The sequence below is a fragment of the Cygnus atratus genome, chromosome 9, assembly GCF_013377495.2.
Source record: "Cygnus atratus isolate AKBS03 ecotype Queensland, Australia chromosome 9, CAtr_DNAZoo_HiC_assembly, whole genome shotgun sequence".
Taxonomy (NCBI): Eukaryota; Metazoa; Chordata; class Aves; order Anseriformes; family Anatidae; genus Cygnus; species Cygnus atratus.
In genome coordinates this window covers 18,380,924-18,395,000 of record NC_066370.1, presented here as the reverse complement: position 1 = coordinate 18,395,000, position 14,077 = coordinate 18,380,924, and the positions used below count along the sequence as shown (strand labels likewise).

At 43.7% G+C, this 14,077-nt stretch overlaps 1 long non-coding RNA gene across 1 annotated transcript in view; it reads left to right on the top strand.

Moving 5' to 3' along the window:
• LOC118253180 (uncharacterized) overlaps nt 1-14,077 on the top strand; it is a 75,587-nt gene that overhangs the window by 28,516 nt on the left and 32,994 nt on the right. Inside the window, exon 2 of the long non-coding RNA XR_004780351.2 lies at nt 12,972-13,248. This is a non-coding gene — a long non-coding RNA (uncharacterized LOC118253180). The remainder of the gene's footprint in view (nt 1-12,971; nt 13,249-14,077) is intronic.

Below are 14,077 nucleotides of genomic sequence, written 5' to 3'. Positions count from 1 at the left end.
TGTTCCACTTGTTTGTGTGGCAGACATACAGCCCCAATGATGTCGTGACTCTATGACAAAAGCAGTACAGAATAAAGAGAAGGAACAATTTGCAAGAGTTTTTCTAACCAGTGAGAAATAACTGGATTCTCCCAGACCTGACCAAGAAGTGTTTGCTTGGTCCAAGAAAATAGCTCTTAATAACTTGCAACCCTATTTCTGATGTACACCCAACAGGGGAAAGAAGGAAGAAAAAGTTGAAGTCTTGGGCAGTGTCTCTTCTGAATGATCAGCTTTTGTAGTCGCAGGAAGAGGATTCTCGATTTCTGACTGACACCTGCAATCTCAGCATTCTCCTGTGATGTCTGAAGTGCAGGATAATAACAGCAGTAATTTAAAACATGTTTTTCCACTAGCAGCAGGACTAATGAAGTCTAGTTTCCTACAAATTTTTATTCCACATCCTGAAACCCACCAACCTAGCGCAACAGTCTCAAATTCTCCTTTCTTACTGTCATGGCTTAGCTCAATCTCTCCAGTTTCCATTAAAAAATCCTTCCAAACTTGCTGCCTTGTCCTCTAACAACACTGGGGACAAGGGAAAGTGCACGCTGTTTCTTTTTCTTGAGCCAGGGCTGTGCTGAGTGGACACATGGTAGCTTGGCTAGCGGGCAGCGACCCAGACTAGGTTGCTGTTTCCTTGCGTTCTGGTCTTTCCTACACTGGAAATGTTGCTTTTGGTTCCTTTCTCTTTGCAGTTCCTGATTTTTACAGAATTTATCTCTAAGACTATGTATCCCTCTGTCAAATTTGATTTAAATTGGCCAATAGGTTCAAAAGTTAACTTCAGATTTCTGGATAATGGGTAAATGTGACAAACCTTTATGATCCTGACTGTCTTCTCTATACCTCCCTATAGTTCTTTATAATTGACTTTTACTGCTGGAGAAGGACACAGGGCTGGACACAGCTGTAGCGCAACTATTCTTGTGATTTCACACTTCATATAGTCGGGTCTTATAAGGGTGCCATGTGAATCTGCAACTGCATGTCCTAAAATCTGTGAAGTTCTTAACTTTTTCTGAAGTCCTTGGAAGGCACTTGAAACGCCTGATTACAGTCCTGAAACTTCTAACTTTACTTACGTATATTAGAAATAAACTGTTACTCATTCTCCCCAGTAAAGCTCTCCCATTTGGGGGTATTTTAAAGTGGGAAGGGCATATAATTTAGCTCAAATGAGGATTTGTGTGGTTTTGAGCATGGAAGTGCCTGACCTTTTGCAATCTGCTGTGAGTGTGCATGCATCATTGTTTGTAATTTGGCTTTTTAAGGATGTAATGTTTTGTATCAAACATGTTCTTTGAGAAAAGTAATATAAGCTAATTTGCAACAAGCGTCCTGAAAAAAATAATAATACCAAAAAAAAAAAAAAAAGGGAAAGAAAAAGTAAAACTTTTACATTCTTAGTAGGACTTAATTTAGTCATTCTGAAATGTAGAATAACTACTTCATCTATTAAACTGTATAGTCTCGGTTATCATCCACTGAAGTACATCTTTTTCCAGAGTTGTAATGGAAATATAATGAATGGCAAAAAAATTGAGTGGAAGGAAAAGAAAATTATGCTAGCTCCTCTGAAATTGAACATTTTAATGGCAATAGGATGGGGAGGAGATGTATGTTGCAAAGGACTTTTCACTTGGATTATATTTTTTTTTCCATAATTGGAACATCCTAAATGATATTATGACATTTAGTATGCAAGATTAGATTATTATCATGAGTAAATGTAGAAAAAGGACACAAAAAGACAAATTTCAAGCATTTGGCTCTGGGGGAGCAGTAATAGCAATATGAATTGACTCACCAAGGCTCCAGTCCAGCAGTTACTGATGTGCTTAAGTTCACGTAAGTGAATTTTTCCTGTGGAACTATTTAAAAACCTAAGGCTGAACAGGATCCTAGGGTCTTATAATACTGGGGCTAAATTAGTCTTCTACATAAGAATTCTGGTTTTCTAATTTAGCTTAGGTCACTACCTGAATAGTGTTATTGTAACATTTTAAAAGAATCTCAATGACTTAAAAAATATTAATAATAATAAAAACAACAGCACAGTTCCCTTTTGCTTCTCCCAGTGATAAAAAGTGTCCTGGACACCGTCACTGCACACTCAGCAGCAGTGAGGGCCACATTGTATATGTGCATTACAGATAGTGAACAAAATCAAAGGTACAGAAATCGTATCACTGTCATTTGATGATCAGCCAGCATCATTTCAATCTCATCCAGATATAACATTTAAAAGATTAAGTCAGTTACTTGAGAGTTGGAGGCTCATAAATATGAATATAATGAAGAGCCTAGGATGCTTTGATTTCCCAGTGCCTTTTTGGGTCTGGACCATAAATTGTCTATCATCAGCATATTTAAAAATAGCATAGAACATACCTCTCCACTAACTACATTATTATCCCTAACTGCCCACTGCATAAAAAAGACAAGATAGATCTACACAGGACTCGCCATGGAAACACTGATGCCGGGGGGAAAAGCCAGCCAGGATCAGCACTGTCCACTCTACACAAGTACAGAAACTTTCCAGAGTATTTTATGAGCAAATATTTGTGGGTGTGAGAATTATATGCACAAGTGTCTGATTGTCAGCCCCTGACAGGGTGAATGTTGCCATTAACTAATTAGCAACAGAATTTGCATAGCCTGCAACTCTCAAACATTTCTATGAATAAATTGATGGTCATCCAAATACTTGTAAATTAATTAATTAAGAGAGATGATAGGATTCTACAGATATCCAAATGAAACTAACCATTTCTAGTAATTAAAATATTTTACCCATATGATTATTCACCTATTTCTACTAGCAAGGTTATTTTTGTCTAGTTCAGTGGAAATATCATGACCTGTTACTATGTTGTATATTTTCTGGTTTTTTTTTGTTTTGTTTTGTATTTTATCTCTTGACTGTACTGCACTATCCAAGGTATAAAATAATTAATGCATTAGCTTGCTAGTGATTAGCCTCTTAGCCAGAACTTGTGAAAATTTAGAGCATTTAAAATTCTCCAGCTGGCTGCTACTGCCTATTTTGACTGCTACAAAATTCACGCATACCCACAACATATTTCTCTTGTCCTTTGGTAATTAACAGGCTAGAAGTGCCAAAAAAAAAAATCCCTGTTGCCCTGACACTATTAGAGCAGGAACTATGAGCCTCTAAAAAGTATGAAATACCTTATTCTATGTTTAGAGCTGATTGTATTACTTGGTGGTTGTGGCCTTGAAGTATTTTGATTTTATCTTAGAAAACAGGGCTGATCTGGATGAATTCCAGCTGAAGCTACAGGAATTGAAGAATTAAGCTACAGAACATAATGAAATGATTCAGTCCCATGCAATCTGATGAGCATCACTGTGTAATGGTGTGTGTGTGTGTGGTTGCATCTGAAGCTGGTTGTATACCATTGATTACAAAAGTACCTTTTACACATAGTGTAAGATAATTACTTTGTATGAAAAGCAGACTATTTTAAAGCATTTATTTTAATAAATACATTTAGCACTAGTTTTCTGTATGTGGGTATATTGTTAGTGGGTAGTATTCAAGGCTAAAGCCCTTACCTTTGTGCTGATATTGAAAACTATCAATTATAAAACACCTAACAATGTTCCACCAATGAGCGTGCCCTGCTAGTGGCACGTTCCTATTCCTCTCTTTAAAAGACAGATATTGCTGCGTGCAGGAGTGCCGAGACTGGGGTACCATTGTTAGGGCTGATTAAGGGGAGGAGGAACTGTTCAAATTTTAGGGTTCTTTTCTTATCAGACATCTATTGAACTGAATAGCATTTTGTTTTATATCACACTTTTTATGGCCTAGGTATCTCAGAGCTCTTTACAAAACAATCTGTTTCAGTAATAAATGTTACTAGCATAGTGAATGTGTAGGCATCTATTATGTGATCTGCAATAGCTCACGTACTCTTTGGCATTTGAACAATACATCTAGGTAGTAGGGTGATGAGAATAGGTAAGACAGTTTTATTTGCAAGTGTTAAAATAAATGTTTAAGAATCTTAGCATTGAAACCAAAAGTAGGAGGAAAAATATTTATCCTGTAGCTTATAATTTGGTATAAATCTATTTCACATCCACCTGGATGCAGAGTTGTGATAGGCGAGAAAAAACAGAGCAGTAATTGCTCATTGGAGGTATGGGATCTTGAAAGAAGTAGTCCCAACCTACATCTTGAGCAGTCTACAAACATCTCCCAAGTGGCTTAGGACCACAGTAGAAATGGTCCTGTCACTGAATTGTCCTTGCTGGAGTGCTGGACCCCAGACTGCATGGAGTAGGTTTACAACTCCAGCTAATGTTGACTGTGTGTGAAGAGAAATTAGAAGGGAGCATGTAATGAATGTTAAAGAAGCAGTAAGAGGAAGGAAAAAAATAATAACAATAACAAGACAACAAGGTTTCTAGGCATCCCTTTCCAAAAATGTTAGATCAGTCTCAACCGGTATGGGCTCACAGTTGTCCTCTATGTCCTTGGTAAAATTACTAGATTGCTAGCAGAGGTTACAGAAAAAAAAAAAAAAAAAAAAAAAAAGTCTGCAGCTTAGCTACCACAAATCACACACTAGCAGAGTGGAAACTAGGGTAGAATTGGTAAAATCCTGTACTGACCCCAACTGTATAGATTGTCCTGAATGTAGTCTTTCTTACAGCTACACCTATGTCATGCTATAGCTATGTGGATGCTTTTCTCTGACTGTGCACCCCAGATGCGTTTTCTCTTTCTTTTCTCCTGTAGTCAAGGTCTCTCTCTCTTCTTTCTCAACCTCCATCTGCTCTCATCTCCTTTTAAACTCTTCTCTGGCCCCCCTCGTTCAACCTGGACAACACCATACCTCTTTTCAAAGCCTTTATTTTAAGAAGAAAATAAAATACATGAAATCTGAATGACTTCAAAACCATATTCTGGTGCTTTCTCTTGCTTCTCAGTCCACTATTGTTGTTCAGACAGTGTATAGAGCACTATATCAAGTAATTGGGTATTATCTTCTGGACTGTAGTTCAGGCACTAAAAATAGCATATTAGTGACCACTTTGTTCCATATGCCTCCTCTTTATGAAAGGAGCGAGCGGCACTTCTTTCAGGCTTTCCATGTTGGAATGTTAACTTCTAGCAGAGGTGCTGTTCTTTTTGTGGTGAAAGCAAAATACGTATGAACTGGATGTGATTGTTGCTTCCATATAATGTTGTAAAACTCATTGCCACATGATTATTTTCTGTCACTAGGCTCATACTTGCAAGTTCAGACTGACATGGTCTCCACTGCTGTTGTTTGACAGCATTGCTTTGTTGTTCTACTGTTCTTTATCCTGTGCTCCAAAAGACTGGGCAGTGCACGTCTCTCATTAAGACAACCACCAAGTGGGCCACTGTTTCCAAAGGTAGCTGATGATTTTGGTTTTCAGCTAGCAACATCTCACAGGAGTCTGAATATCACAAACGATAAGCAACTGCCTTCCACAAATCATGCTCAGATAAAGTGTATTACCTGGGCCTCCAGGGATTAGGAACCCAAAATACCTGGTCACTTTTTGAAATCTCTGTGTTGTCCACAATCAGGTAGGTGATCTTCAGGAGGGGGCAGTGGTTTCTATCTCTTGCTGTGAAAAGGGAACAAATGTGGTCCTGATGAGATGGCTTGAAGGCCTGTTTGTCTCTTCCAGTCTACATCTTTCCATTCAGTTACTGGGGGACCCCTGGAACATGCTTCTATTCCTGAAAGCCCTGCCGCTTAGTACCCCACTCCCTTCATCAGCATCCAGTCAGGTCCAGCTTCTGTGCATCACTGCAAGGTGATCTCTTTTTCTTACTGCAGATGTTGAGGAGGATGACCAACTGACAGTAAAATTGCTTGGTACTGATGAGCCCTTGGCTTTGTTATTGTGGTAAAACATACATCATTTGACAGCTGCATGTGCATGGAAAAAAACATGGATGATTAACGGTTTCCTGTCTTTTCTTGCTACTGATCTTCTTTAGATGTCTTTTTTTTTTTTTTTATTTAAGAGAGAGAGAGAGAGAGAGAGAATATTTAAACTTGTTCTCACCTAAGTGTTTTATGTTATCCTAAGGACCTTATTTGTAGTAGAGATTTTTTTTTTCTGAATTTCAGCTCTCCTAAAATGATCAGCTCTGTCATTCAGCTTTGAAAGGGAATGTATATTTTTCCCTTCCTGGATTTTTTTTTTTCCAAAAGGGTCTAATGCTAATTTTACTTATTCAGAAATCAAAATAGCAAACAGTTTATATGAGGTGTTGATAATTACCTATATTACTCTAATGCTGTGACAGATGTTGGCAAAAAGAAGCAGAAAATGCCTACAGCTGTGCACTCCATGACATCCAGTTTATACTCAGACAGAAGGCTAACAGATGTTCTGAACTGTCACTTTGCCTAAATGTTTTTAAAGTGTAAGGACCTGCTTTATAATTCACTAGGGCCTCGTTTGGTTTCATTGAGGTCCTCAGAATTCCCATCTGTGACAATTAATGTTGAAGACTTTTATAAATCAACCCCTGTCCTTATAAGCCCTCTGCAAATAGATATTGTGTAACTGTATACTCCTGAGACTTCTGTTTTTTGTAACCTAGTTGTGAATTTCTACAACTTGTATATAACGTAACTCTTGTTTTGAGCAGAAAGAGAACAGACATGAGTACAGCTAGAGCAACAAAGATTGCTGATGTATGTTTGACTTCAGAATACCTATGTTAAAATAGTCTTTATTCTTTTTCCAGATGCTATGGTCATTTCTAAGATGACTTTAAAATGTAACAACTTCCAACTTACTTGTTTTCCCAAAGGAAAATATGAATCTTGGTGGTATTAAAATATAGCACTTAAACAAGTATGTTCAGCTGCTAGAGATATTCCTATTTCTGGAGAATATTCTTATTCAAAAATAGTGAGATTATATAAGGGAGACTTTAAAATATGATTCAAGCTTTATGTATTAAATTATTTCAAAATGGAGGTGTTATAAGAGTGACATGTACGTAGTGTGTGCATGTAAAAATCTGAGATTTAAAATAGTCTTCAGTCTTTAAGCTCCACCCAAGTTTTCCAGCATACCTTTAGATAAGCAAAAAATGTCTCTGCTATAAAGCAACTTAACACATTATTGATAGTTGCCATTTCTTTTTAAAAGCTGGATTCCTGTTGTACAGTAGTTTAATGGTTTAAACATTGTGCTAACATAATCAGTGTTTGGCCTCTTCTGTTCCCCAATCCTGTATAGAAGCAGAACTCCGAATTGTACATCTTTCTGGGTTTGTTTCTAAATTACTCCCCACACTTAATTACGAGGATGAGAGGGATGCCTTATTCCTCTTTGTTATAGGCTAAGCTCTCAGTAATCCCAAACAAAAGAGCCAGTTCTGGAAGATATAGGATTTGCTAGCAGGATTATGGTCTCATAGATAATGATGTGCAGTCAGCAGAAGCGAAGCTTTATTTTAATTCAAATAAGCTAGTAAACAAACCACTGACAAGTCTGCTGGTGAGAGTAACTGGCTTCTGTTGCCACATTGGCAGCTAAATTATAGAAAATCTATTATACCCTGTTCACCATATGTTTAATTTAATACAGATACAAATTAAACTATCCACAGTGCCTATTAAAATAACAATACATATTTTTTAAATATATGAATGTTTTAAGATACATTCCCCTGACCTTAAGAAGGGCAATGCTGATTTGGGAGACTACAGCAAAACACATGCTATAGTCAACAGATTCTCTTCAACAACAACAGTAATTTGAAAACCTCAGAATATTAATAGTACAGTTTTGTAAAAGATAATGAGGTTAATTGGGGTGTTCTACCTTCTAAATGTCTGCTTTTACGCATTTCCCTCCCCCTAGGTTCCTGGGCCTTGGATTTGATAGAAGTGGTTGATATCTAATCTGTTGTACACTTTTTAATTCCATGCCAGATACAGTCTGAGTTGTTTGCCCTTTTCCTGCTGTTGTAAATAGATATCCCTCATTTCTGCATATTCTCATGTATTAATGTTCTTTCAAATAGCTGTAACCTGGATTTTTGACCTGTCAGGAACATTGGAGCTGCTCCTCTATAATACTGGTGCAGGGTTTCAAGTTGTGTAAAGGGATTCCTACCTCATGCCCATGTTGTTCAGAGGGAGAAGTGTTGAGCACAATGTGTTGTGGTCCACTCTGGACCCTGATTGCCATCTTGAGTCCTAAAATGGCTTTTTGTAAGGGTTTCTCTAAATCTGTGTGTTTCTAAACAAGCTGAACATAAAGTCACTAAGTCTCTAAGTTACTGCAGGTAATGGGGATAGGGGCTAAAGGTCAGCAGGTGTTACTATGGTGAGGTGGTGATGATGATGGACTACCTGAAAACATACAGAAACCATAGAGAAAAAAAAATTAACCTCTCCAAATTCACCTTTCATCTTAAGTGATTGATTACAAACAAGTGCCAGGCAGAACATTGCCGGTGAAGTGCTCTCCGGACTTTGCTGGGAGCCTCCAGCCAAGATGAGCTTTCTCCCTTCTAGTTCCAGGCTGCTAACAGCAACAAGAAGCGTGAATGGAAACAGAAGTTTTGAGGTGGTTTGTGGATTTCCACCTTGCTCCCCAGTAACATAATCAGGAATTAGCATTCAAAATTATGTTTCTCTCATCATTTAAGATGTAAGAATGCATTCAAGCTCCATATGTATGTGTGGAAGTATATGTGTAGAAAGGGGTCTCAGGGTTCTGTAAATGCCCAGTATTACATGCCATGTATTTGTGTCAGGCATTAGATTGTATGCTGGCATGCATGTAGTGCATAGCATGTGCATGGGTATGTGAAGTATTACTTACTGTGTGCACATATATGCATGTTGTCTGTAAATTGTTTTAAATTACTGTTGTTATTTGCCAAACTATTTTTGGAATCACTGTCTGTAATGCAGACGTAACATACCCAGGAATTAATTAATTAGCTATTGCAAAGAAGTTTAACTTCTTTAAAAACTTCATCTTAGCGTGTAAAAGGAGCCCAACTACAGAGAAAGTTGTAATAATAAAGGAAGGTATCAAATCCTAGAGATACTTGGGCAAAATGATGACAGAATATTACTAGCACTATACTTTCTCTCCTTTTTCGAGGAGAAATGCATCCTTTACCAGGTGGTCATCCTTCAGTAAAGGCATATTTGGCAGTGCAGCAATCCATTGCAATTGGCAGCAAAAATATTGCGGTAAATGTTGAAGCAATAAATGAAGAGGTCTCTTACAGCAATCATGGGAAAAAAAGTCGAAAAATCTTCAATTTCAGGAGACGTGTGAAGTTCATACATCCATTTCTGTACAGTGAAAGGCCTGCGTGCTGTGCAGACCCGCAGCTCTCCACGAGCCGCTTTGGTAAAGTGAGTGCTCTTTGCTTTTAATTAACTGGAGTTTTTGCTATCATGTCCCAGGACAATTAAAAAAAAATAATAATAATTTTAAAAAACAGCTATCGGGGTTTCACAAATGTTCTCCTAACACTGAGAGGTGGTGGGAAGCCTCTCTAACCTTTGCAAGGACTGTATGATCTCTGTGCAGACTCCCAGCACACCAGTATCCACATCCGTGGCTTTGGGGCTAGAAAAGCCTGGAATTAGTTGAAATGAAAGCGAGCTGAGAACTTAGGGGCATCCCCCGCGCGGGCGGAGCGGGGCGCGGAGCCGCAGCTTCCCTCCGGGGCCGGGGGGGTCCCGCGGGGCTCCGGTCCCCCGCGGACAGCGGGAGGAGGGCTGGGGACCGCGGGGCGGCCGGAGGGGGGCTCCGTTTGCCACAGCCCCGGCAGCGAGCGCGGAGATGCTGGCGGGGGCGAGGAGCGCCGGCAGCAGCCTGGCTCTTGCTCTCTTGCAGGGCCAGTGCTTTCCCCTGGGTGGGACCCCCCAGGTTCAGGAAGGATTTGTGCTGGGGACACAGCTGAGGGTCCTGCACTCAGCCCCTCTACGAGAGAGCGCCTCTTGGCAAACTCCTTACGGGGCTTTTCTGGTCGGATTGCCAATGTAGAGGTGTAGGTCTCGCTCGCAGATTTGGAGGGATCTGATATTGTATCTGTACTGCTAGGTGCAGATTTTTTTTTTTTTTTCGCCCGAGTCTAAAATGACTTGTGAATGCCAAAATCTGGGACGCTCAATTTCCCATCCCGTGGGACCTCTTTCGGGACACAGGCTTAAGTATATCGGTGCCCGTGCGTGAGCAAAACCCTCTGCGGGGCAAAGCGAAAAATGCGAGTTGAGATGCGAGGTTTTTTTTAGAACCCTTCCAACCTGTGGTTCACGCTTTTTTTTTTTTTCTTTTTTTTTTTTTCTCTCCTCCTCTAGAAAGTCTTAGCCATTGATACAGCGCGTTAGAAAGTTGCAGCCAGCCGGTCCCACGCACTGATGATTTCGTTTCCGGTTATCTGCAAAATGAACTTTAAGCCAATTTCGTGCTTCAGGCTAAAGAGAGGGATTGGTATTTCCCTCCTAGATGCGTGGCATTCCTGGAATCTCTTTGTCAGCTTGCTGTAGGATGCTGCTGTAATTTCCCTGGAAACTCTCCCCAAGATTTGTATACAGCGGTTAAGAACGACGTAAAATTTCTGAGCCATCGAGATGCTTTGTCTGGGGAAAAAAAAAAAAAAAATCATCTTTCCTTCCTAAGTCCGTATTAAACTGTTGAGAGTCTGGTTCACATTTAACCCAAAGAACCTCTATAGGTAGCAAAAGGCGCATTTCCTACTAATCCCTTTCCTCCACTGCTGTGAGTAATAAAATACCTCCTCAGGAGGAGCGGTACTTTCTTCCCCAGTGCCACCAGTTTAGGAAAGCACTTGCACGGTTTCAACTTTGGCACGGTTGGATCTTTTATTCCCCCGATTTCATTTTTCTTTTTCCCCTTTGCGTTTAGAGGCTATTGCAAAATGACCGGAGGTTGCTTGAGTCCCGCAGGTGGAGGTGAGCTCCGCCACCCTCCCCGCAGGCGGCTCTTGGAGGGAAGCCTGGCAAGGGAAGGAGCCCCCGGCCCCTGGGAGCGCAGCCCCCCTGCGCCGAGCCTGTAGGGTCGGGTGCCGGGGGCTGCCGTCGGGGGACCGGAGGGGTCGGGGGGCTCCGAGGCGCCTCGCCGAGGCTCCCCGCACCCTCCCCGCTCTAGCAGGGCGAGCCGGCTCCAAGATGTTTATCCTGAGATAGAAAATGGGTTGTTGAAAAACAAGCCATGTGCAAATAGTTTAATTTTCCGTTTTGATGCTTATCTTTGTCTCCCGAATTTCATCGGAGAGGCTTTAATTGGCGTGTGGGTAATAGTTCCTAAATAATCCCTTATTAGATGACTTCAGACGAGTTGTGAACCAATAACGTCTTAGTCCCAAAAGTGAAAGTAGAATTTGAAGGCGCGGGTCAGTTTTTGTCAAAGGGCTCGTTTGAGCATCTTTTAGTTTGCTGAAAAAGCTAATTAAAGAATGTTTGAAGGTTAAAGTCATTATTCCGTGCTGTTGTCGTGCTACAAGTGAGCCGAGTTTTGTGAAAACACAAAGGGCAGAAGTCACAGAGGTGGATTACTGTCAGTCCCGGCTACAGAGGCACGGAGAACTGTGGCATTAATTCCTATAGAAAGGTAGACAAACACAGGCAGTGACTAACAACTTCCCGCAGCGCCCTATTGTCTAAGCACTTTCTTTTGCTTTGGGGCTCTCTTCCAGTTGCTACAGCCGCAACCAGATTCAACCCTAGGTACCGGGGAGACTTTCGGCCGCGCAATTCTTGACCCGAGGAGCAATTTCCAGCACAGAAATAGCTGCGGCTCCCGGTCCTTGCGCCCGGTGCACCCTTCCCTTTGAGCGGTGCTAATTTATTCATGACTCGGCAGAAAGTTAGCAACGCGCAAGAACTCTGCCGCAGCCCGGGGCACCCTGGCAGGCTCGGGGCTCGCTTCCCAGGCTGAAGCCCGAGCGCTGCGGTGAGGGGCGGCGACGCCCCCGACCTGCGGGGACGCTTCGGGCGCTGGGCACCGCGTTTGGCTGCGGCGCGCCCTGGCCGCGAGGGCTGCGCGCTGCGGAGGCGCAGGGACGTGGGGGCGCAGGGACCCGCCCGCGTTCACACGCCGGGAAATCCCCGGGGCCGGTCCCGGGGGCCCTTCGCCCCGCTTTGCGCCTTTGTGTGCGTGTGTGCATGCGGGCAGCGGGCTGCGAAGCGGCGCGCACACAGATAGGCGCAGGCACCGCACGGGAGGGTCTCCTCTGCCTCGCTTCTCCAGCGCTCCTTGCCTTCGCCTCGGAGCTGCGGTGCCCCCTCTCGCTCCCAAAGTCTAGGTTTTTAGGTCTGGCTCCGACCGCAGATCTCCCCAAATTCAAAGAAACAGATGTTTGGGCCGATTAAGGCTGGGGCGCGGGGGGGGAGGGGAGGAGGGAACCCTGCAGCTGCAACTCAAAGAAATATATTGATAAAATATTTCAGTAGTAATAAATACGCGGAGATCAGCTCGACCTTGCAAGGTCTTTATTTTAATTTCCCCCCCCCTATATACAAAAATCTTTATCAAACCTCTATTCTATGGCTTCAATAAACAGAACCCATTACCTCACGGCAGCTTTTGTTGGCCTGTATACAAGCGAGAACAAAATGGTTATTCAGGAGAACGCTTTCGATTTTTATTGTGTGTAGTATGCACAAAGAGCAGTGTTATTGTATTAAAAAGAACCATCTGTAGCAGAAACAATGGCATCAAATTATCTTTGAATACCCACTGCAAAAATATAAAGCTTTTTTATTATTCTTCTGCTGTACGGTGGGGGACAGAGAAGTGACTTTTTTGTTGTTGTGGGTGCATTCTTATAACACACACACAGAATCAGCCATTTGGATTTTTTAAGCCATAAACGATTTTTTCCCCTCTTGTTCCAGGGACTGCAGTTAAAAGCTAGGGCTAGGACTTGGAGGATGTGTAGGCAAACGGAAGGAGAGCCGGGGGAAGAAAAACCGAAATGGATTCATTCTCCGTCCTGGATGGAGGAGGAGAGGAGAGGAGAAGGGGACGTGCGAGCTTCCTTCAGCTGCCTCTGTCCGGTGAAAAGTGCTCGAAGCCCCGGGGCTGCCTCGGGCTCAGGAGTCCGCGCGGACTTTCGCTGTAAGCTGCCAATCAAACTGCTAACTAGCCACCACCCTGCTCTGGCACGGACATGTAAGTAGCTGCAGCCCAACTTTGACATTCACACTTTTTCCCCCCTCCTCCCCCGTGACCTTTAAAACGATCGAGAAACCCGGCTCCCACCTACGACCCGCCGCTCCGAGCTGGCGAGCGTGAAACTCGGGGACCGGTGCGCGCCGGGCGGCTTCGGCTTTCACCGAATTTCAGTGGCAGCCGCTTGGCGAGAGGAGCTCCGGGCAGGAGCGCTGCCTCCCCGAGCCTGCCCCTTGCCCCGGCTCTCACTGCTTCAACCGGGGCCGGGGTTACCCCGCGGGGAGAGCCGCGGAGCGGGGCCGGCACCGCGGTGCCCATCCTGCGCGGTGCCCCCATCCTGCGCGGTGTCCACCCTGCGTGGTGCCCCCATCCTGCGCGGTGCTGATCCAGCTGCCCCCGCAAGGCTCCTGCGGCTGGGGGCGCTCCGCGGGGGCGGCTGCGGGCTGGGGGCTGCCGCCCGGCCGGGGCTCACCTGGGCGCGCAGCGCTGGCGCAACGCCCGCGCAACGCCCGCGCTCTGGCGCCCCCTGCCGGCTGCGCGCCGCGCACCCCGCACCCGCCCGCTCCCCGCCCTCCCCAGGCTCGCCCGGGAAAAGCGGGGCGGCCGCGGACATCGCCCCCCCGGCGGCTCCTGGGCTGGCAAGGGGGGGTCCGGCCCGAGGGGAGACGCGGGGCGAAGGGGCAGTGCCCGGGGAAGTTGCGAATAAATCGCGGCGTGTGACTGCCGCCGGCTAACGCTGCCTCCTGACGCACCGCAATTTGGGCCGGGGAAGATCGATTTTGACGTTTCGGCTCATTATAATGCCATTTAAAGGGAAGCTCTTTTTAGT